The following is a 16990-nucleotide window of genomic DNA, read 5'->3' on the forward strand; positions in this document are numbered from 1 at the left end:
CAACCAAACATGTGAGTGAGCAGCGCCCCAATGTACCGCCTACACCGACTTACAGGATTGCTTTTGTACCTCTCGACGTGTCTAAGAATTTAAATTCCGTGCACAGACAGGTAGTCAACACCTACCTTAGTAATGTGGCTCCGAAAGGAATTAACGAAGTGCGCTTCAACACCAGAAATAACGTAGTCACAGTGGAAGTAGCGACGCAAGCCGCCCTAGAAAAATTGAAAACCGTGCGCATACTAGGACACATAGAAGTCCGGTCGTTCATTGTGCACAGTGGTCACACTAGGGCAGGCGTTATTTCCGATGTCGTGATTGACATCAGCGACGAAGAGTTCCAAAGGCTTCTGTCTTCAACAGTGAAGGTCCTCGACTTTCATCGCTTCGGTCGCTCGACGAGCGTCAAGCTTCTTTTCGAGGGACACACGCTACCTGATCATGTCAAGGTGGGCTATGTGAGGTACCCGGTGCGTCCTTATGTGCCCCGACCAATGCAGTGTCACAAGTGCCTGAAGCTAGGCCATGTCAGCGCTGTCTGCACAGGCCAGACGGCATGCCTCCGCTGTGGCGGCAGTCATGACATATCTTCATGCACAGTAAAAGAAATGAAGTGCTTGAATTGTGGTGGACCCCACGAGGCCAATTCCAAGGATTGCCCTAAACAGAAAAAGGAGATAAAAATACTGAACCAAATGAGCAAGACAAGTATGTCCCACAAAGACGCAGCAGCGTTAGTGAAAAACCGGAGGAGACGATCGCGTCGTCGACGTGGGCAAGCTGTAGGTGCAAACGAGAGCTCCTTGGCTCCAATTCCACAGGTCCAGCAGAAGGTAGTTCAATCAGCCTCGATCGATCTCTCCGAGCCATTGCTTCAAGCGAGCCTCACAAGCCCGGATTCGAATATATGGTCATGCTTGCCGCAGCGTAGACGGGCCTTAGACTGTCAGCGCGAGCAAGGACAATGCACTGAAAAATCACCGTTGGACTCTGTCATCAAAGCGATGCTGCGTCAAATAATCGACGCCCTGCAGCTGCTACTGACTGGTTTAAATACGCCAGTGGCGCTAACAGCTGCAAAAATTATGCAAGCTATAGACAGTCTTCTGGCTACACTGTATAGTAGCATCTACCTCTGCCCGCGAAGGTGACTGTGCTGTTCTGGGAAGTCATCGTGTTCACCACGATGGGAACTCATCATCGTGTTCACCATACCAGCATCATCCTTCCTCTTCACATCCTATCTCTGTTATTCCCCCAACCCCCTTCCTCAGCGTGGAGTAGCAGGCTAGAGGCACTTCACTCAGGCCGACCTCTCCGCCTTTCTGCCATTAAAACGTCTCTCTCTCTCTCTCTCTCTCTCTCTCCCACGGCGACGGCAGAAATGCGTCTGGAGTGTCAATATAACGGATATCGCAATAAAACGAGTTCACGGGAGAAACAAACGTAACAGCTTATTCGATCAAGCGCTCAGCTCATCCAAAAGAAACTATGAACGCGGTGCAAGTTATTGCTGCATGCAATGTGGTATACAGTCTAACACCTTTATAACGAAGTGCTTGGGACTTCCGAAATCATTCGTTATCCAGGTCACTTTGTAGTAAAGGCCCCGCATCGCACACCTCCCTATTAAACCGGGACAGAATTATTCCTTCGTCATAATGTCATTTCGTTGTAGAGGAGTTCGTTGCAGAGGCGCTCGACTAGCTGTAGTGAGGAAATTTCCCATCGATGTATTTCTGTTATGGGTCAGTCTCCATGCTAAAAACGCATGGAGACTGACGAGATTGACACATATACGATCCACCTGGAAACCTGACACACTATCTCTCTCTCTTTTTTTTTTCTATTCCCCTCCCCCAGCGTAGTTCAGCCAACCAGACGCTTTGCTGTTCTTGTTGCCTATATATCTCGTATGTGGCTCCTATACCCACTATGGGGGATTGGCCAAGAAATGGAAGGATTATTCCAATTTATAATAAACCAACCCATAAATTTCCGAATATCTATGGACTTAGCACTGTATAACGTATAGAATTATCTGCTATTTTCTGGTTAACACCCCCCCCTTTTTTCTTTTTTATCTATAGCTCTTGATGGTAGACGCCGCTTATAGCGGCCGCATGCCATGGAATGAATAATGGCACGTTGTTAATGCGAATTCGTTTTGTTGTAAAATGTTCATTTCCACGTTATACTTAAGTTCTTGTTCATGGCTCGGCGGTGCATACGCAGAGCGTGCCCAAGTGGCACATACGCCTCCCGTCGCCGACGACCGGTGGAACTGCACGGCATGAGCGCCGAAGGCGCACTGCGAACCGGCAAACTGTGTATGCTACGTGCACCACTGCGACGCGGGCCGACCACTGAAGACAAACAACTGCCGCTTCGCCATTACGGACTCTGTATCAGTCGTTATGATCCCGCTGGGCCGGACGTTTACGTGGCGCTTACACGGGAGCAAAGCACGCCGCCCTCCGTGGTACATTAGAAGCGAGATTCCCCAGCAAAAGGTCCCAGATCTCGCAAACGTCTCCAGCAAAAGTCCCCACAGTGGCTCTCTCGCAACGCACGCATGCGCAAAACGGTCGTGCAAATACAGCAGGAAGCTCTCGTGCCCGCGGCTGCCCGCGGCGCGCTGAAAAATGTCGGCGGCGGCGTGCTGGGACTTGTACGTCACAGCGACAATCACCAGGTGCACGCGTCGTCTGCTTAGGTGCTGGGCTGCTAACTTTGCAATTACAGGCCCTGCGGCTCTGCCAAGATTGCTTTAGTGGTATACACTACTCGTATAAAACAAATTTAGCCAAAGTGAAATTTCGTTGCAGTTGGCCACCAGATTCCTGGCCAATGGGAAATGTGCAGCGGACATTCAGGACGACGACGACAACAACAACAATCGAGAACATTGACCCTTTATTTTGTTTCAGCCAGTTCCAACATGCAGGCAAGCACCCCAAAAGAACAGAAAAAAAAGCACGCCCCTTCTTCCTTCCTTCCCTATCAGACTCCCGGCGGTACACCCAAACCCCAACGTAGACGCGTGCATTGCGTCAGGCCTGCGCGACGCTCTTGTCCGTGAACATCACCTGCAGGGTGGTGTTAGCACGCCGCCACTGGGCCAGCGAGATGGACAGCACGCAGCAGCGGACGCAGCCAAAGGCCACCCAGAGGACGGTCAGCACAAACAGCACCGAAGCGAGCGAGGCCTGCGACAGTCGCGACTCGGGGCGGTACTCAAACAGCGCGTACAGCCAGGCCATGCTGAGCACGCCCACGTTGCCCACGCTGAACAAAAGGTTGGCGAGGAACAGGGTGGCGTCCTCGCGCGTCTCATCCTCCCAGAACCAGCGCCACAGCGGCTTGGTGCGGCGCCGCACCGGGTAGCAGGCGCCGCACGTCGAGCACGCGGCAGGGCCACCCTCGGGGCCCGGCAGGTACAGCAGCTCCTCCAGGCACGAGCGGTGGACGAACGCGTCCGAGCACCGGCACGGGCACCGGAACAGTGGCTCGTCCAGGTCACCGCCGGCTTCCTCGCGGCAGAGCCGGCACGACAGGTTGGCCGTCGCCGCCGTCGTGCCCGTCTCGGCTGGACCCGACGCGCTGCCGCCGTCGCTGGTCCTGCTGCTTCTACCGCTGCTGTCACCGCTTCCAATCACCACAGCGCCGGCACCGCCTTCGACGGTACCAGCATTTCGGCTGTCGGGGTCCACGTCGCCGGCGTCAATTTCTTCGTCGGCGGCGGCGCGGATGCCGCGACCTCTTCTCTTTCGCTCGGCCTTGCTGACGTGTCGACTGGCTTCGTCCGCCTGAGGCCCGTCGCCAGGCGGCGCAGGCTCGTCGTTGCCACCGAGGCTCTCGCTCACGAAGAGCGCCATCGACTCTGAGGCCGACTGCAGCATTGGTGGACGAGAGAACGCTCTGCGGTCTGAACCTGTGATGACAGCGGAATGGAATGCCCGGCTCCTTGCGCTGCTTCTTCCTCGTGCTTTAGCCTCGCGACCCGCGTTCTAATGACGCTCGTACACGTGGCGCACGCCCGCGCACGTGGCGGTCGTGATCACGAGGCGGGTGTCTTAGTAATGAAAGAGAAGAAAACAACGATAAAGCATTCCTGGTCGTTCCCCCACAGTGGCCAATCACCCCTGTGGGTACGAGCCATGTTTTGAGTCTCTCGCTGCCGAAGAGCGCCATCGAATCCGCGGCCGACTGCAGCATAGGTGGACGAGAGAATGCTCTGCGGTCTGAACCTGTGATGGGCAAAACGTGGCCGAGTCTCGAAGCATAACCTCAGAAAAACTTGGCCGAACCGAGATAAAGCTAGGTGGGGTCGCCAGCTTCGCTGTTTGCCCAGTCTTCGTACCACTAGTATGAAGCTGCCCCTATTTTTTTTTTTTTTATATATATACACGAGGGGAATTTTCTTTAATAGCGCCGGAAGAAGGGCATGTACGCTAAGGGAAATATCGTCCATAACTGGCTTGTAGTGGAATAAACCGCGACTTCCACATGAAAGAAAGTACGGCGAATGTTTCCCAAGTTTCAAGATGTCGCATCCCTTTACCCCTCCCCCGGTAAAGGGTAGCCAACCGGAGATAATCTTTGGTTAACCTCCCTGTCTTTCCTTTACCTTTTTTCTCTCTCTTGAGGCAACAAACAGCAACGGTGGGTATGTTCCACGTGTGCAGAGGAACAACAACATTCTGCCAGTAAGTAATTTTGTGAAGCAGTTTGGAGCAAATTTATGCTGAACTTGCTTTCATCGTTGTGCATCCCTCTTTCTATGTCATCAACATCCCTCACGCCACCTTTACGTACCCCGTTCCCCCTCGACAGAGTAGCAGGCTAGAGCGCGCTAGCTCAGGCCGACCTCTCTGCCTTCTTTCAAATAAATTATCTCTATCTATCTATGCTTTCAGAAGGTTTCGCTGCTATTAGGGGGTGCCGATCCCTCTCTGCCTTCTTTCAAATAAATTATCTCTATCTATCTATGCTTTCAGAAGGTTTCGCTGCTATTAGGGGGTACCGATCGTGGTGCGCAAGCTATCTTACAGCGACGCTCTTATAGGCTAGGTTCCAGGAGATCGCGTCCGGCAACAGACCGCAAGTAGATATACTCAAGCTTCGCTTACCCGCATTTTCTCGACAGCGGAAGGGCTGGCGATTTTTAACAGCGAAGCTGTTCTAGCTAACCGTAAAAAGTGGCGCCTGCTGTCGCAAAACCTTGCCGAGCTATGACATCACTGCGTTACCTAGCAACCACCTCGCGGAGCGGTGTGTGCCTCGCCTCCTCTCCGTGCCGTGCACATGTTGCCTCGGCATGGGACGTTAAGGAGAGGGAAGGAGGGCATGCGCGTGGCGCGCGCAATGCTCGGTAGAGGTAAAAAGAGAATCAGAGCGAGAGAAAAAAAATTGTAGCAGCACCAACGAGGCAACGCGCAGACACGGTGTACGCGCAGAGCTGATGCCGACGCCGCCCGCGTTGCCTAGCCGCGCATGCGCCGAAGCATTAGCGATGACGTCACCTCGCGTTGCCTAGTAACCGCCGGCACAGGTGCGCGCTCGCTTCGCCCGACACAGACACGGCCTGCCTGCATTTGTGGCATGCCAGGAACGCTGTCGCTCGTAGGCGCCGACACGTCCAGCGCCAGTCACGTGAAATATCGCGAAAGGAAAGGTACCTCCGAAAATGATCGCTCGAGAATACTTTACCTACATGCCTAGTTAAGTTAAACCAGGTTAGGACCTAGCAGCAACCAAGTTAATAAATAGCAGTAGCAGCCAGTAAGACTTGAGGATTGACACTTTCGCTGTGCCTAAGCTTTGCACGACCGAGTGCAAACTTGCCGACTTTTTTTTATTTGCATCGTTGATGTGTCGCGTTATAATTCCGACACTCATGACAAATTGCGAACAATTACTTCATTTTGCACAAGAACCAAAGTCGTATTTATGAATATACAAAACTAAAGAACAAGTACTATATAAAATGTGTCCTCTCCATAAACAGCAGGACGTCAAATCCATGCTCAACACTGTACACATACTCGGAAGGTGTATATCGGAGCTTTGATATCAGTGACGACGATTTGCATGACACTGAAAAATCTAGATATGAATTTACGGCTGCTACATACCACAATTAGTTACAAGCGCAGACACTTTGCACATCCCGACCATTAGCTCAACAACTAAACTAGTAAAAGAAATGTAAACCAAGACGTGATCATCTATGTACTTCCTACTACTAATATATATATATATATATATATATATATATATATATATATATATATAGGTCGCGGGATCGAATTCCGGCCACGGCGGCCGCATTTCGATGGGGGCGAAATGCGAAAACACCCGTGTACTTAGATTTAGGTGCACGTTAAAGAACCCCCGGTGGTACAAATTTCATAATCAGATCGTGGTTCTGGCACGTAAAACCCAATTTTTAATATATATATATTATATATAATATATATATATATAATACAGGGTGTATCAGCGAACACTTTCAATTTTTTTTAAAGGTTGGTTGTGGCAGGTAGCCCAATTCTGTTTAATGAGCCGGTCTACTCGAAGAGGCCGACATTACTCGCTCAAGAAATTAAAATAGATAATCGACTAATTAACAAAAATTACTAATTAAGTTTTAACTAATTATATGATGGCCCATATTGAAATTTACAAATCATAGCCATGGAGTTCGCAAGGCGGATCCACTTAGAACGAATTCTCGGGATGACACCAGTTTCGAGATAATTCCCGAACTTTGCGAATAAATGCATGGGCGTTCCAGATGACCACGGTGGCTTGGACTGCAACTGAAATGAGATGCCACTTTGAACAGCACAAGACGCGCGCGTGGTTTGTTCGAACTTCGTAAGAAAACTTTCCCGACCCACGGCAGCGTTAGAACTAGAGTGTACTAGACAATGGTCGAGTGGGCCGAACGGCGCTCTCCCGCTGAGGCACCGCGTGTGGAAAAAAGTCGCAGTTTCACCTGAAAGGTGAAGCATCAATTGCGATAGCAAATTCGTAGAGAGCTATACGGAGTAATGATATTAGCTTTATCAGCTGTATAAACTTGGACATGCAGCAGCACCGGCAACACGCAGAACTGTTGTCGACGCCGTCGGCGTTTTGCCCGCGTTCGCTCAAAATGCGTGCGGCGTTGGTGACTGTTGCCGGAGCGTCTGATATAAATAGGTGACCCGTAAAACGAGCAATCGCAGGGAATTGTGGGGCGCGCCGTCTGCTAGCAGCTTCCGGTTCGACGGACGACGCGGCGGCATCGGCGGCATGCCCGGCGCACGTGTTTTTCTACGCGGTTTCAACTCAGTCGTGCGAAGCTTTCCGTCCGCTTTGGCGACCAGCAATGTCGTACCATTCATGCAGCTGATTTCTAGGTTTCAGTTCACTCTGGGCGCGATGATGACGAGCCAAGAAAGGCAACCATACGCTTTTATTCATAAAGGAACTCTGGTTTTCGTTTCGGCGGCCTTTTTTGTTTCTGCCAGGTTAAGCTCTACGGCATTTGCCGTCGCTTGGACGCACAGTCACGGCTCTGCCTGCGGGTAAGTCAGACAGGTGCAAAAGTTATCGTTATGCGATAATTTATCAAGCGTATAGAAGCATTACTTAGAAAATCGGGTGCTGAGGCGATGGCTACAGTGGTGCATACTGTTCTGTGATCGTAGCTAGAAACCGATATCGTCGGCATATATAACGGCGCAGCTAGCGCTGAAAGTGATAGCTTTGCGCGCTGTCAACGGCATTTCATTGTCGAAATTCTAGGTTCATTTGAAGTGGTACGTAGTTAGACGTTCTGGCCTTTTTTTTTTTTTTTTTTTTTTTGTCAACAATGGCTGTATCACCGTCATATTACGGCTGCGCATTATCTCTATCTGTGCTGAAGGAGCTAAGGAGGGCTAGTTGGTTACGAGTATTATGTTTGTATCTCGCTGTGTCCCGCTTATATTCGCGCCGTAATACCTCATTTCATAATACCTCTCTATGTGCGTGCGAGTACTGACATAGTTTTAGTTTCCTGAGTCAATGTTAGAAAAAATAAATATCTTGGGGAATCATTTCGTGTCGGCCCACAGCTAATCACCGCCTGATAAGTGGCACAGTACGTTCATTTTCTTTTTGTTCACGGATGGTCTCTGCATTGTTACAGTTTTGGAAGTGGCAGCCAATCCTCTGATGCTTGTGCACAGCTGACTAAGCAAGGGTTGCTCCAAGGCAGTTGTTACATGCGTTCACCTTTAACGCTTGAATTTGAGCAGCCAACGGCTGAACACCGACGATAGTTTTGCCTAGGCACCTGCCACCCGGTAATCTTCGAGTGGGACAAAGCCGGGCTGCAAGCGCAAGTGGCTCAGTCAGCTAAGGCGCTGCGCCGCTGAGCACGAGTTCGCGGGATCGAATCCCGGCCGCGGCGGCCGCATTTCGATGGAGGCGAAATGCGAAAACGCCCGTGTGCTTGCTTTGTAGTGCATGTTAAAGAACCCCAGACGGTCAAAATTAATCCGGAGCCCTCCACTACGGCGTGCCTAATAATCATAACTGGTTTTGGCACGTAAAACCCCAGAAAGAAGAACGGACTGCAAGCGCATCAATGGAATTCAACGGCGACCCGGTGGCGGCGGCTGCGCTGACTCGAACCGGAAGCAGCTAGCAGACGGCGCATCCCACAATCCCTCGCTATTTTACGGGTCAGCTAAACGTCGCCTCCCTTCCCTCCCCTCCCCCCCCCTCCCCCACGGCCTCTCGCGCGTCGGAAGAAGGCGCGTTTGCTCTACATATATGGTGATTGTAAAGGAGGAAAGAGACGCCTACTTCTGCGGCCCTTAAGCGAGTACGGCGCAGAACGCGCGTTTGTTCTCCGCCATGCGTTCACTCCCCGTGAAAGCGCGCGCCCCTCGCGCCCTTTCACTCGCACATACAGCGTTCGGTTTGGCGCTGAGCCGTGCTCCCTCAAGGGCTGCAGAAGATAGCGCCAACCATAGAGTTTCATATTAGTTTTTTATTTAGAAACTCTATGGCGCCAACCTTTCCCTTTCCCTCAAGAACCACTTATCGCGCGCGCTGAGCCGTGCTCCCTCAAGGGCTGCAGAAGATAGCGCCAACCTTTCCCTTTCCCTCAAGAACCACTTATCTATATATCTTATCGGGGACGATTTCATCTCCATTGACGTCATACGACACCTCATGGCGACGGCGACGACGACGGCGACGCCGACGGCAGAAATCTGCTTTTGAGTGTCCATATAATTGCTATCGCAATAAAATAGTGCGAGGGGGCTGCGAGCAAACTGGATTGGGGCGGAGACGCGCTCCGCGGCATATTCAACGTACTCTCGCTGCGGGCACCAAGGCCGAATGTGCATAGTACGCTCTTAAAATAGTGCTTTATTTCAACTGCAAATTTATGTTTACACCATTTTGCCAAACATACATACTTGAGGCATGGATTATACAACGCGACGTCTTTGCTGTCGTTGTCAAGCGCTTCGTCTGCTAGCGAGCGCGCGTTCGCTAGGCGGATGCTGGCTGATGCCCAGTTTTTTTCGCAGAACGTCTGTGCAGTAGATTTTTTTTATGTTTTAGTTGCTTTGGTGCGCCCATGACTCTTGACGTCCGGTACCAAATGTAGTTTTAGCCAGGTGAACTGCTGTTTTTACCACTGTCTTCTAAAAGTAACTGGGATCTCTGCAACATATGAAGCTACGTATAAGAACATTTTATTATTGAGATCGTGTCGTTTTACGCGCGCTTCTTGTTGGTGGATATTGTCAGGGACAATGATCGAAGGAAACAATATTAGAGTGAAATAAGTTTATTAACTGCATGGCGCGAAGAATGGCAAATGTATTTCTAGGCAATTAAATCAAAGGCCACATAGACATATATATTCACAATATGTGTAAGCGAAAAAATAACAAATATTCTAAATGTACTCATTGAAAACAAACACACTTATTAGTGAATACTGCACAGAAATAATATTCGTAGCAGGCAACACCATCTTATATATATACTAATTAGGCTACCGCGCCAGCTTTCTTTCTTTCTTGTTTTTTTTTTTTTTAAGTATTGACTGGAAAAAAAGTTTCCACGTACGGCTTACAGCCAAAGATGTGCATATAGAATGACTAACTAAAACTGTTTTCGGCGCTCGAGGTCCTACCGTAATGAATGACCCCGTACCAATTACTCCGCATTCTGTTACGCGAGGAAGGCGGAAACTTGAATGGAATGTTGCGCTGTAGTTTACACTTTTGTTTATTTATAGCAGTATATATATATATATATATATATATATATATATATATATATATATATATAGAGAGAGAGAGAGAGAGAGAGAGAGAGAAACTTTATTTGTCTGGAAAATATTTTAAGGAGCGCTGGTCGGAGCCCCTCAGTCCAGGGTCCCACTGGCCTCTGCCGCCTGCCTGGCCTGGCTAATTAAGGACTTTTGTCCTGCCAAGTCGGAACGGGCGAGCTGTGCCTCCCACTGCTCCATTGTGACATTAGTTGACCTATGAGGGTACTTAGTACACTCCCAGGTTACATGTATTAGTGTAGGTATGCCACCGCACCAAGGGCACGTGGCCCTATAGCGGGTGGGATACATGGCATTTAGCAGCTTTAGATGGGGGAATACCCCGGTCTGTATTTTGCGCCAATCGGCGGCCTCTTCCCCGCTAAGTTGTGGGTGAGGCGGCGGGTATTTTCTGCGGACTCCGCGCTGATGAGCAAGGATGTCTTTGACATTTAAATTGATGGGATTTTGTGAGGGATAGTGTGAGGGGTTGGGGTTCGAAGAGGACGCCATCGCTCGGTTAGTAGACGCTCGAGCTAACGCGTTAGCCTGTTCGTTCCCCTGTACCCCTGCATGTCCCGGGCACCAGAGTAGGCGATGGCGGTGGTTGAACGATTTGGGGATTATTGCGAGGCTAGCCGCAATCACGTGCCATGCTTCCCGTAAATCTGAGTACAAGGCGCCAGATGGGGCAGATATGCTGTATACTTGTTTGAAGCGGCAAGCAGGAAGGTTACATATGTTTCTCCGTCTGCGTTTCGCAAGACCTACTGATGGAAAACTATATGTGCAACAATACACACGAGAGATACATGCTGCTTGTAGAACGAGAAAAATATTTGTTTTCCAAAGGGAACCGTGCAATATCATAGTAGAATGAAAGCCGACACTACGGCCGCAATGCACGCGCATCACCGAGCGGCATTAAAAAATAAAATAAAGAAGAGAAAGCAAGGAATTTAATACATATGTCATATATATGCAATTATGAACACCATTTGAGCGGTCTGAACGTAAATATCAGCGCGCGAAGTAGTACGAATGACACTGGATGGATGGATGAGGCTGAACCCTTTAAATCGGGCGGTGGCATACGCCCCCTAGCCGTGACTATTAACATATTTTGTACTTTGTGGTGGGTGAAATTTCACCCCTGCCTTGATTTTAGCCACCCATCAGATAACCTCCGTTTGGTTATTTCTACCCGCTTAAAGTCTGTTTTGCCTCCACTGTCCCTAAACCCCAAAGCTTTGAAAAAATCAGCCCCTGTGTTCACCCACGAGTGGGTGAACACAGTGTTTTGCACTGTAGGGTTAAGCCCTTTACAGAAAAGTATGAGGTGTTCAGCCGTTTCCTCTTCCTCTCCACATGCACCCCACAACGTGTCTATACCTTGTTACTTGACTCGGTACATCCTAGTCCGCAATACTCCCGTCCTGACTTCAAACAACAAAGAGCTTCCCCTAGAATTATCATAGATATTTTCTTTGGCAATTTCGTGCTTGAAAGTTCTGTATGTTTCCAGTGCTGATTTCGTCTGCATACCTGTTTTCCATAGACCCCTCTCTGTTTCTTTAACCTTTTTCTTAACCGCTGTTTCCTGGTTTGCACCCCTCCTGCAGTTCAAATATTTGATTGACAATTTTCTGGTCAGCTTCCTCCATTTTGTGTAAACATTCCTCATCTACAAATAACTGAGAACTCTCCTTGCCCACCGCTTTTCTGCCATTCCTCTCAATCGCTCCTCAAATTCTATCTTGCTGCTGGCTTCCCTGCCCTCGAATGACGTCCATCCCATGTCACCCTGTACCCCCTGATTTGGTGTATTTCCGTGTGCTCCCAAAGCAAGCCTGCCTATCCAAAAACAGCACCGCCACCTGGTGGCCGCTCGGACAGTCCTCAAACGGTAGCTGAAAAGGGGCTTTGTCTTTGAGTTTGCGCGTAATAGAAATATGTTTTCTCGTGCATTATAGAATTACAATCCGAAGCTATCATGTTTGAAGCTTGTGTGTAAGTCGTACTTTACGAATTGTCTGAGGCAATTGAAAAAATTATTTACTTCAATAAGGCACTTGCGCTTGGCGGAAGGCCTAGAATGAGGTATCTTCAAATATACCTTGGATCTTCTTCTTTCTAGGGTTTTACGTTTTACCTGTCAAACCAGTTCTGACCTCGGTGTAAGGAGATAGGTGCTCCGACTAAAATCCCTATATAAGAAAAGTACCGCCATCCTTTGATAAACGCCGCTTCTCTCTCTCCTGTATCTCCGATTGGACGATGATAGCGCGCGCTTTTCACTTCTTTATATTTTCTTTTTTTCCGCCGCAGAGCCATGTTGAAAGTCCTCTGCGCAGCCGCAGTCGCCGGTGGCGGCGCGCGCCCGGCCTGAAAGCTTCAACGTGGACTTTCTAGGTGCGCCACCGTCGACTTGGCTTTCGCAAGCAAAAAGTAAAGAAAAAAAAGCAAGCGCTTTAGGAGAGGAGGCGGCGGAGGAAAGAGTAGATGGCGGTACTTTTCTTATTTTAGCTCTGACGGTGCGCCCGCGCTGGGGCGAGAGAGCGGCCACTTCGTGTGACCGGAAGTGAGCGCCACCGTTAGGGGCAGCACGTGTTTAGGAGGCCTTGAGCAGCGGCACAAGAGTGGATAATTTACGACCTCCGTCAGCATTTAAACACCAATACCTAAAGATATGCAATTTTTCGCTATTCAGACGCCAAATCCTAAGCAGGTAGAAGGTTTTATGCCACTTACTGTCAAAATACCGTCATTTCTAACACGAGAGAGACGCATCGTCTGCTCGCGCAGATAGCGCGCTGCGCTCGCCGCTGCTCGCCGCATCGGAGTCAATCGGAATGTCGGCAGAAATATAAAGGGACGTTCCTCCAACCAAATAGAGTCGTTTTAAGCAGGCGAACGACATATATGCATCGAAATAAAGCACCTCTGTCGCGCGTGCCCATAGCAGTGCCAGCAAAGCGAGCGAAAACGTAGCCCCCAGAACAGGTGCTGCCCCTTACGGTAGCAGCGTGCGTAGAGTCACACTAATTGGCCGCGCCTCGCGCCGCCGTCGGATCACCTACCTTCTTACACCGTGGTTCTGACTATGAGGCACGCCGTAGTTACAGTAGTTCACTGCACCGTAGTGGAGGGCTCCGGATTAATTTTGACCACCTGGGGTTGTATGCTGCACTTCCGCACACTTGCGTGCGCGCGTGACGTACATCGTTTGCGATGGCTATGCCTGTCTAATGTGTACATCGACATCGACGACAGTACATCCCCTTTCACAGAGTGGAATGGGGGCGGATTTTTAACAGCGAAGCTGTTTAAGCCAGCCAGAATTTGTGGTGCGTAGCAAGAAGCTAACAAGAAAGAAGAGAAAATAAACTTCCTTGTCGAGGCGGGATTCGAGCCCGCGTGCTCCCGGTCCCAAAGAGAGCGTCGTAATCACTAGGCTACACAGCCTTTTTTTTTTTTCTTTAACTAGGCTACACAGCCACGCCTGCAGACATAGCCTCCTCTATAACTTTTGAAAAGTATAGAGGAGGCTATGCTGCAGAGCATGCGTTTATGCGAACCATATGACTGCGTTCGAGAGTCGTCGTCTTCGTCCACAGCTGGCGCGTTCGTACGCTCGTACTCTGCGAGGTGAAGAGGTTTTGCGCGCTATGAGAGCGAGAGAGAGACGCATTCACGGAGCGGGTCTCCTGGAACGCGGTGTCGGTGTTGCAAGCTGCGCTATGCAACACGCAGTGACGGCCGTAAGTCCGAGACGCGCGAAAAGAAATTATCATCATCATGATTAATAAGATGAAAAGTTCGCGCGCACTTCCGGAAAATGCTGGGCTACGATCACCCAGCTTCGCTGTTTCAAGCGTTGCGCGGCCAAGTGCAAGGTTAAGTGTTTTTTTTTTTTTTTAATCTCTATGATACTTAAACATTTAAATGTGAATGGTGCCTTTTTCAGTAATTAATAACCCCCCCCCAACTCATATTTTTCTATTTTTCATTTTGAAGATAAACGTTCATGCTTGGGAAGAAATCTTCAGAACAGGTCAATAGCCTTTCAGCATAATTCCAGCAGGGTTTCATATCATTCAAAGATAATAAATAAAGCAACCACCCGTTTTGCAACCCTTTATCGGTGACGGCAGAAGATTCAGATTGCACAATGCAGCTTGAGCTGCACGGACCTGCAGTCCCGAGCTAAAAGGTGCAGAGGGAGCAGCCCTTACTTCAGTTTTATTAGAACCCTGAAAGAAACAAATACGGAAACATAGCCACAACAATGCCTTGACACTGGTGTCTTTTCTCGGAAGCGCCTCTGTCTGCAAGTATACACTTTAATGATTGAACAAGAGCCGCCTTCGGTCAGAAAGGAGCGACGTAACATTACAAGTCGTGCTGAGGGGTCAGGACAGCAACAAATGATATCAAGCAGACTGCATTTCGACAAACAAAAGTGAAACATTTCCCAATAAAGTGCGGCCTGTGTGGCTCCTAACCAAGTTGCAGGTTTCGAGTTGTGCAGCTTTGTTCTATGCTAACTAAAATTCTCTTGCGCGTGATTCAACTCTGAGCGCCCACCAAAACTGCACACAGACGTTGGCGTCGACGTGGGACACAGCCTACCATGGTTGACGTAATAGTTCAGCGGAAGCCCGCTAGGTGGATGGAAGTAATTAAATGGAAAATGAGTGGATGTGGATGGATGTCTCATTTTCGATTTAATTAGCCTACCATGGTGCATGGCTTCGAGATCCTCTGTGCTTGTCCGTATGATGCAGGGCCATCACCGTGGTTGGGGCGGAGCAAAGTATACTTGCCTGTGTGCTTTCATGTGCCAAAGGGCTGGCTGACCACCCACATTATCTGGATGTCACTGTGTAGAAGTGCATTTTAACAAATGGTGTCTATGAAGATGTGTGTGCTACACTTTGTTGCGCATGACCATCTGGCACTGTCCGACAAGGATGCAGTATGCTCAAAGTGGCAGGCGCAAGAGTTTCAACGCCGCTCCGTTGGGTGCTTTGTGGCAACATCGTAGATGTTTGAGGAGCCGATGTAGATTACAATGACTCATTGTAATGTGTGGATGACTCCTGGTCTTGCCAATGATGGCATTGGAGCTCGTTTACGAGCTTCCGTGACTGCCAAGATGCCTTGGCTGCAAGCGTATTAAACGGCTACCTCATACCTGTGTGGTAAGCACAGGGCATGTTTTAAACAGCTAGCATAGTTTTTTCCATCTCGCCATATTCAGAATAATTTCATGAAATGATGAATTTAGTAGGCAACACGCACAGGGATGGCAACACAAACACTCGCAACACACTGCTAGCTAGTAATAATTGAAGTTATTGGAACATATCAACACATAACACAGAGCATAAGCATACAAGTATACCAACAATACCATCAGTTGTTTGGCTTGTTAAATTGATAACTTTGATACCTTTAGATGGGGTGATTTTGACTGCATAAGTAAGCTTAGGCCACGCTAGCTAAGTAGTTGCAACTTATAGGAGTTATGCAGGCCAACCGGTGATTTTGAGTGTATGGTCGTGCTCTTTTCTGTACAACGTGTTGATATATTAAAAAACCATTCAATTGCTGATTAGCAGTGTATGCTTTCTCAGCCGTCTCTGTTCATTTTGCTTGATGAATTTGCCGTGCAATGGCAGCAAGTAAATAACGAGGGTGGTGGTCGCCCTGCATATTGTGATAGAATATACGAACTTGCACGCACAATGTGTGATGCCACAGAGGCCCACCCTGGTGACAATGACAGCTGCATCATGTTAAGTCTCGTCGTTCACAACTATAAAGAATTACTTCATGCCATCTGGTTAGTATCAAGGGGACGCCCAATTCTCAAAATTATTTCACTAAATATTTTGGCAAACACTTTTAACTTGCGGGGTGCATCGTTGCTACTATTAAGAGCTAAAGAAGGCACCCTCGAGGTTTTTTTTTTTTTTCTTAGTCATGCGAAATTTTATTCATTATTTATATTGCTCAATGCATCCTTCAAGTCTAGTAAGGCGCCAGCAGTGAACTAAAAACTTACTTGTTCTACCATTTCCTGATCCAAAAGCTCATCAATAATGCCGCTGAACACACGTTCGACTTCTTCAAGAACGTCGTTCAGGACGTCACCTAAAATGCCATTTGTAATACTATCAATTACCGTCCACGGATTGCGTGACGTGTCGTGCTCAAGAAGCGACTTCCAAGTCGCCTGTCCTTCGAGCTGTTCCTTGTACGATTCCAGTTCAGCAATTAAACTCGCTGGCACATGAAGTGACCTAGTGGACTTCGCACAAATCACTTCCGCATCGTGCTTGTTCGTGTGTGCATTAAAGGAAGCACGACAGCTTTCTTTTTCACTCTCAACGACTGGACCCGCCCACGTCACGCGACGACGACGACTGCCGTCCAACGGTCTGAACACTCGTTCTTTTCTGACGACTGAAAAGCGATCATTCGGGTCCGGATTCAGCATCACGCGGAATTTGTCTCGGGCAACGTTTAGTTCAGCTGAATGACAAGCCTCTGAAACACGTTCGGGAGTTGCAACAGCCGAAACAGTCTGCGTCTGCGCGCACACCGTTGGAATGTCATCCACACGACTCGTTTGCTTCTCCGGACATTTCA

Source organism: Dermacentor silvarum, chromosome 2 (genome assembly GCF_013339745.2).
Source record: "Dermacentor silvarum isolate Dsil-2018 chromosome 2, BIME_Dsil_1.4, whole genome shotgun sequence".
NCBI lineage: Eukaryota > Metazoa > Arthropoda > Arachnida > Ixodida > Ixodidae > Dermacentor > Dermacentor silvarum.